Consider the following 7,973-nt stretch of genomic DNA (forward strand, 5'->3'; position numbering starts at 1 on the left):
CAGCTGCTCAGCTGCAGAGAGGAAGGCACTGCAGAGGGTGGTGAAAGCTGCTCAGACGACTGTGAGGAGCAGCCTTCCCACCACCACAAACATTGTCACCAGTAGATGCAGAAGGAGGGATCTCCGCAACATGAACTCCACCCATCCCACACACTCTCTCTTTGATCCTCTCCCCTCAGGCAGGAGGCTGCGGAGCATCTGGAGTAGGACCACCAGGCTGAGAAACAGCTTCTTTCCAGAAGCTGTAAGACTGCTGAACTCTAATGGTGCTCTGTAGTGCCAATACCCCCACCACCACCACCACCACCACCACCATATACCCTTCATCCCTATATGATGAACACTTTACTTCACAGAATTATGTGCAATACAGTCCAGTGGCCAATCAGACTTCCCCTCCTCACATTTTGCACACATACACAAGTGTTTTTATACAGAGGTCTTTTTTTTATTATACAAATGTCTTTTTTATGTATCTATTGTTTGTTACATAGATTTTATCTAGCTAAATCTGGGATCTCGGGTACCACATTTCATGCCATCACATGTGTAAATGTGTGCTGGTATGAAGATAAAGTTCCTTGAATCCTTGAACAAACAGTATAGAAGCACAAACTGTTAATTTACCACTAGACAAACAGTGTATCCACATGACACATCAGTGTGAATTTTACCACGTAGAGACTCAAGCATCCAATTATAAACACCTAACCAGCTGCTATATTTAGAAAATGTGGACTGTGGCAATGAATCTGAATATTTCTGCTGCAATTTCTTGCAGCCTGTGAAAAAGGGATGGTCATGCTTCACTGCAGCAGGGCTTTGGATTGATGACACACCTGTATAACAGCCTCTTATTTTCACGGCAGCCTACCAGAGCAAAATGCTGAGTTACATATCTCTCCCTAATTTGTACTTGTTCTCTCTTTCCCTTCCCCATCTCTGTGAACATGAATGATATCCAGTTGCATGTTAATCCGCCCTGGATATTAATTACAGTCTCCATTAACATTTAATAAATACTTCCCAGGTGGGCTTGCTGCTGAGTGATCTGAGAGCCTTATCAAATATTAGGCCTTTAATTGGCCTTTCACTCCAATAAATGGCTTTTTAATTAGCGTGCAGTTATCATGCCTCCGCCAACCACAGGGCCGGGATGATCACCACTCACAGATGTGCCCGTTTTGCTGAGTGAGGGCAACTTAATGACCTGAGGTAGGCCGCTCGTTGCATAATACAGTATTCCCCTGCCATGGGAGGAATACTGCAATCTGTGGGTAGCAGGCCACAGCCACTAAGTGATTGTCTGCTTAGAACATGGAGATCTAGTGGTATGGAAAGGATTGTCAGCAGGACTAAAATACTGTACAATACTGTTCACAGATACAGATAAACTTCATTTTTCCCCAGGGTGAAAGTCTTTGTCCATCAGCTAAAGGAAATAAAAGAACAGTGTTCAGTTTAGAGTGCAGGTGTTGTACAGTGTGATGCAGTGGGGATGAAGGATGTTCTGTAACGTTCAGTTCTGCGTCACAGAGATGAGAGTCGTCCACTGCGGCTGCTTCTCCGGTTGATATGTATGGATCTGCAAACACACTCATGGCAGAGTAAACCTAACTGCACACAGTCGCAGTCACATGCAGGAATTTTATTGTAATTTTCATGCCTTTGACCAATGTATTTTACATAAAGTACAGACAGGAAGTGGGTTGTAGCAAATGATGGAGGGAACTGAAATGAGAAGGAAATAGCCCAGAAAGGACAAAAATATTCAGTAGGATGAAGAGTTCTCTTTTGGTTTCCTTCTTGACACAGTGCTGGGAGTATATACGTACATAATAGTGTTGCCTAATTACAAAAAATACATGTTAATATGATCAGTTACATTTATTAATGAGGAAAAAACTGTTACTAATATGGACGTAGGGCAAATTACTACACTAAAATGCTGGTGAATGTAAAGAGGTTTCTGTGGGTGAACAGACAAACATCTTTCAGCATTGGAATTTCAACAATATTTTCCCTCTAAAACCATAAAAAAGAATTATTACTCTCATATTATGCATTTTAGATAAAATGTAGTTTGTTTGTTTTTTTCAATGAAGTAAAACAAGAAAAAGTGAAAGCAGAACTAAAATATTTACATCATTTAATTTATTGCTGACAGGGTAACAAGTAATCTGTATCCTGTAACATATAGATTAACCCTTTATGTATGAATATATTCAACAGAAACATAACTAAAGTAAAGCACCTACATTCAAATTGTCTTTAAAAAAAAATAAAGGCAAAATTCTTGTGATTTATTTATATTTAATAGCTAATAGCTCCACCCACAAAATTCCAGCAATCATATCCTGGGTCTAAAAACCATTAGTGTTCTTATTTCTAATTTTTTCTTGCCTCACTCTTTCTCTTAGCATGTCTGAGCAAAGCGGGTCCTTTTCCAGTTGGATCAGTAGAGCCTCTTTCTCCCACTGGGGCTGTTGGGTGTGATGCAACACTCAAATGTGAATCACTGCCATATCCGGACTACCACCAATTATTATGCACACACATACACCCAGGCATAAATGCACACACTTACACCGACATGCAAGAAAAACACAGTGGGAGAGAGTGACGGCTGCCGCAAACACTTAAAATCACAGTCACAGAAAAACACTTTCACACATACACATACTCACGCATACGTAAATCGCTCCAAGTTGTAAGTGTCTTATGAACATCAGGATCTGAGTCAAAGCACAAGAGTATTCTTTTACAACATCTATCCAATGGACATTTCATCCAGTTGTACATTGATAGGATGTCCCACCACTAATGGGATTTCTTATGATTTTATGAAGGTAGGGAAACTAACAGCAAAGCATTTGATTTTCACACAAACAGCACTGTTTCTCTGTATTGATCAGATCAATGAAACGCATGATGATGAACATCATGGGATACTTCAGTCTTCTTGACAACAAGTACGCTACATAATTTAAAGTATTGATTTTCTCTTGATGGAACTCTTGCATCTAAAACTTTCTGATGAATGTTCTAGTGTTAACTACTTTCGAGAAATATATTTTTCTTCACTGTAAACTAATGGCTTTGTTTTTTTGTGTGCATTTGTCTGTGTATAGTTTCCTGCCTGCCCTTCACTTCTGTTTGTCATCTCTCCTCCTTTTTTTAGATACAGAGAGCAATAGCGGACCCCTGAAGAGGCCTTTCCAACACTGAAGCTTTTTTTTTTAATAGAACTTTATTTCAAAGAATACAGTTAACAAAGAAGAAAAAGTACAATCGACAAGGCCACATGACTCTACTACAATATTAACATACAAACAAAAACAGACAAATATATAGGGATTCTTTAGCATTTGCTCTCTGTAAAACATTCTTCATACAGTTTGACAGTCTTATCACATTTGGGGGAGTCTATAAGCTTAGTACTGCATATGTAATGTTCAAATTGGACAGAGTTTATTTTTACTTTTAATATCTGTATTATTGTTATGAAATGGACAGAGTCTATCCTTGATATGTATAGCATTTTTGTGTTTTGTGCTTAGTCAGAATTTAGTCTGATATGTATAGGATTTTTGGGTTACTTATGGGATCTGACATGGGAATTTAGGTTAGGTAGAAGGATGGGGTAAGGGGGCGGGAGATTATAAGTTAAAGTTCATCTCGCTCCTTTTCGAATGTTTTCCTTTCTTTCGATATAAATCTTTTTGTTGTTTGGTTTTAATGTTATATTCAAAATAAATAAACAAACAAACAAATTCAGCCAGGAGTCTGTGTAAACTGGGGGTCATTTTCAACACTCTGCATTTATGGATATGGAATTTACCAAACATTATTAATAAGTTAATGTACTCAGTGCAGCTCATTGGTGAATAATGTATGTAACAGACTTACAATCAATTACAAGACGCTGCAGCATCTCAATCATTCTTACTTCAATCAGAGGCCTCGTCCTGATCATCATCACAAACATCAGTTTTTTACTGTCATAAATAAACACTCATTTCATGTATTTGAGGTTGTGGTCCTTGCATGTTAAAGATTATTTAAAAATGTGCACCTTCACTATTTACTATTGATTACTTCCCTGACAGTTTCTGCAAAACCTGCCTTTCACAACCAACCTGTGGTTGTTATCAGACAGTTAAAAGTCATGAACAAACTGTGGTCAACAAGGCTGATATTTTGGAATCCAGGTGGGACAACTACACAATGATGTGAAAAGTCAAAGTAATAAATCAGTTAGTTTAAACTCAACTATACAGTGTTGTTGTTTTTTTTTTTTATTATTATTAAGAAAAGACCACTGACCTTATGTTGCTGACTAATGTGTTAACACTTCTGTCTTGGATTTCTGCAGCGTAACAGACCTTCAGAATGTTAAATTAAATTGTCAATGCATAAGTTTAGTTTGACATCAGCAACAATGACACATTCAGACAAGTTTCCCTTTGGGTTAAATCCTGTCTAGTGTTGTTTGTGTTGCTGTGAATCTGAAAAAAGCCTTGATGCGTTAACAGATGTTCCGTCTCTGTCACATTTCCTTTGTTGATGTTAGATGAAAGTCCAGGCTGTAATGGAAAACATTCAGAGATAGATTCACAGTCAGCTGTCGCAAAGTTCAGAGTCACTTCCCAAATGTCAGTGAGTTTAGACCAATGTCAACCAAACCCCAAAATCTGCAGAGCATGGGACATTTTTCTATTGTTTTGTTCTGTTTTGTCATCCCCTTTTTTTTGCCAAAAGGAGTTTGTCTTGTGTTCACAAACAGGGTACTTTTGGGATGGTGAGAGTGTAAGAATATTCAGAGGGTAAAAGAACAGTAGAGTTCATTCAAACATACAGGTCAGACTGGCTTCAGAATGATAAGAGCTCCCTCTAGAGGCTAACTGGTGCTACAGAACACAGCCAGTTAACTCCTACCTACCATTTTTTCTCATTTTGTTCTCCAGTCTTTGAAGTTACGACACACTGTTTGGGCTTGATGGACTCTATAAACTAAGTCTTACCACGCACCAGTTGTTGACTCTGTTGAATCACAGGTGGTCCAAAATGCTGACATCAGCTGACACCTGCCTCTCTGGGGTCTGGTGACTTCAGCGATGGTGAGCTCATGCAATGAGAGCATCATCTGGTGCATTGACCTTTTTTCTTTCCCTTCTGCTAAACTACTCACCTCCTTCCTTCCCCTTTAAAAAAAAAAAATCCGCCTTTGACCTCCGGCTCCAAACCCACACCATTTCCGAGTCCTCTTCTTACCTCACACCCATCACAACACACACAAACTGCCTCTGCTTCCCCTGCACTCAACCGTTTTCTCCAGCAGCTCTTAATGTAGTCTGAGAACTTGTCTACACTGTCAGTCAAACTAACCGTCTTTTCCATTTATTAGCCTTGAAGGAAGGAACATGCTTTTGTGTTTGGCATTTTCCTGTATCCTCTTTAAGTACGGGGTGCTGAAGAGTGCACACGCACGCACACTTTAAATAATTTACACTCCTATAAATGTTAATGGAGCCCTCAATTACATTAGTGGCTCAACCTATAAGTCTTTTCCAAACTGTCTTCTTTCCATAATGAACAACAGCGCCATGTATATTTGATCTGAGAGAATGTATGTGACATACTGAATGAAAATGGATTGTCAGTCTGCTCTGAAAACATATTATAAGCTCTCTTCTTCTACAATAATAACATCTCATATGGCATTTCTTGGGCTTTTTTCAGATGAGCTTTTAAACTTTTTAGCATTTGTCCTTAAGCCATAAAGACCCAAACCACCACCGATGATAAAACCATCTACTGGTCTGAACTGTTTAATCCCTGTTGATCCACTAATCCTATCAATACATGTCAATAACTGGTGTAAATACAGTTTGTCATCTTGTCATGGTTATCAGATATGACCCATTTGGACGTTTAGAGGCTCCGTAGAGAACAGTGAAACATTGATTCACCAGTAAAACTCATGGAGTTGGATAAATGACAGTGGATGGAGACACTTGTTTTATTTTCACTGAGTGATTTTTTTGGCTGCAAAACTCACCTTTTCTTCAGTTTATTTCTGTTTTGATATAACAATCTTTGAATTATCTGTGAGTTTCCATGAATATCTAAATAAAATATAGGAAATTAAATACAGGAAAATACATGATATACAGTAAAAATTGCAAAATGTAGAGCATAATATACAATTAATGGTGATAAATCACTAAAGAGATAAATAAATAAGTAAATAAATTCATCTATGAACTGCCACAAAAGTAGCACTGGGTCTTTATGGGTTAATAATATAAGATCCAGCCTCTTTTTGTGGGAAACTGAAGCCTGTCTTTTCACTCTGAGTTCATTTTTCTGTCTTCTTTTCTGTGGCGTCTTTCCCTCCACCCCTAGGCTGCCCCTTCCTGGTCCCATGTTGTTCTTAACTCTCCCACTCTGGTCTTTCATTCATAATTCATTCTAAATAAACAGACATGTCAGAGTCACTCACATGTGTGGATGTCCCCTCGCCTCCTCCTCCCTCCTCGTTCCCTTAAGGGAGGTCACGTCTCATAGGTGTACAGTGAGGGGAGTTGTGGGATGCAGTTGGCAGCAACAAATAAAAACTGCACATTCAACATGGGAAAAATCAATTCTTCTGTAACTCCAGAGTCAATATGTACAAAAAAATCTTTAAGCTGAAACCTATTTCTAAAGGAAATAATTGAGCTTTCATCAAAACTGGAACAAAATTTACCAAAGGAATGGTATCTGTGGTATTTTGTAAAGTAAATACTTACTCAAAGAAGAAAAGTAGCTGTTATTAGACATTTTACAAGAGCTGTGAGATCAATTCTATTTATGATGTGCATGTCAAGGTGTGAATAAAGAAGTGTTTGAACCATACTAACACACTCAACTTCACGTCATCCCTTGTGGCTTTAAGACTGTCAATAGAGGCCGTCAGCAAGAGCGATTTCCTCGTCTGTTGGTCTACATGTAAATCTAATTTCTCTCTTAAGGCATGGAGGGGATAAGCTGCTGCATCGGCTCGCTCTTGAATTGCATACATGCATAAATAAACACGCACACTTGCACCTCATCTACCAAATCCCAATTTTCCAGGTGCAGAGGTCTGTAGAATGGAGTCAGAGCCACTCGTAAGGAAACAGTATTATTTTCTATCAGCACTGTGGAGCGTCGGAGCTATTATACCATCTTCCAGTACTGTGCACATACAAATGGAGTTTACCACTTGACAGGGAAAGCGATGGGGCCTGAAACGCACAAGGGTATGAGTGGGATCGTGCTCCATCAGCAGCAAAGTAAGTTCATTTTCATATTCCATACAGAATATGCTCCACTTGTGTTGCAGTGACATAATAGAAAATGACTAAGTGCACACTTCACAAGCACATTATACAGCATTTGCAGTTAAAAGCTCCCAGCATGTCAACATGTGTAGAATTTCATCTGGGCCGTTTATCATTGGATTAAAGCCTCTGTAACATATCGTCTATAGATGAAGACTTAATAAATATATAATGCAAATGGACAGCATAATAAAGCCATCTGGAGTATATAAAGTTGGATGAACTGTATCCAGCCTCACCTGGGTGGGAAGAATAAATGCTAAGAATAAACGATACCCGGGCAATGCTTTGCTTGGTTCTCTCAGCTCTTTCCACCCACTGTAAGCAGGAGAAAACTGGATTTATTCAGACAGGTAATACACACAGTGACTCAGAGTGTATACTGTGTGTGTGTGTGTGTGTGTGTGTGTGTGTGTGTGTGTGTGCGTGTGTGCGTGCGTGCGTGTGTGTGTGTGTATGTATGAAATGGGCTCCAGAGGCTTTTCCTCTCACACAAAGCAAATATCTGTCCAGGAATAAGATATTGATTTGTCATTTCCCAGAGCTGAAGCTGAGTACACAGGCTAAGCAGAAGTGTGACCGGTGCTCTCTGATAATTGTTGTCCA

This window comes from Sphaeramia orbicularis, chromosome 7, assembly GCF_902148855.1.
Source record: "Sphaeramia orbicularis chromosome 7, fSphaOr1.1, whole genome shotgun sequence".
Taxonomy (NCBI): Eukaryota; Metazoa; Chordata; class Actinopteri; order Kurtiformes; family Apogonidae; genus Sphaeramia; species Sphaeramia orbicularis.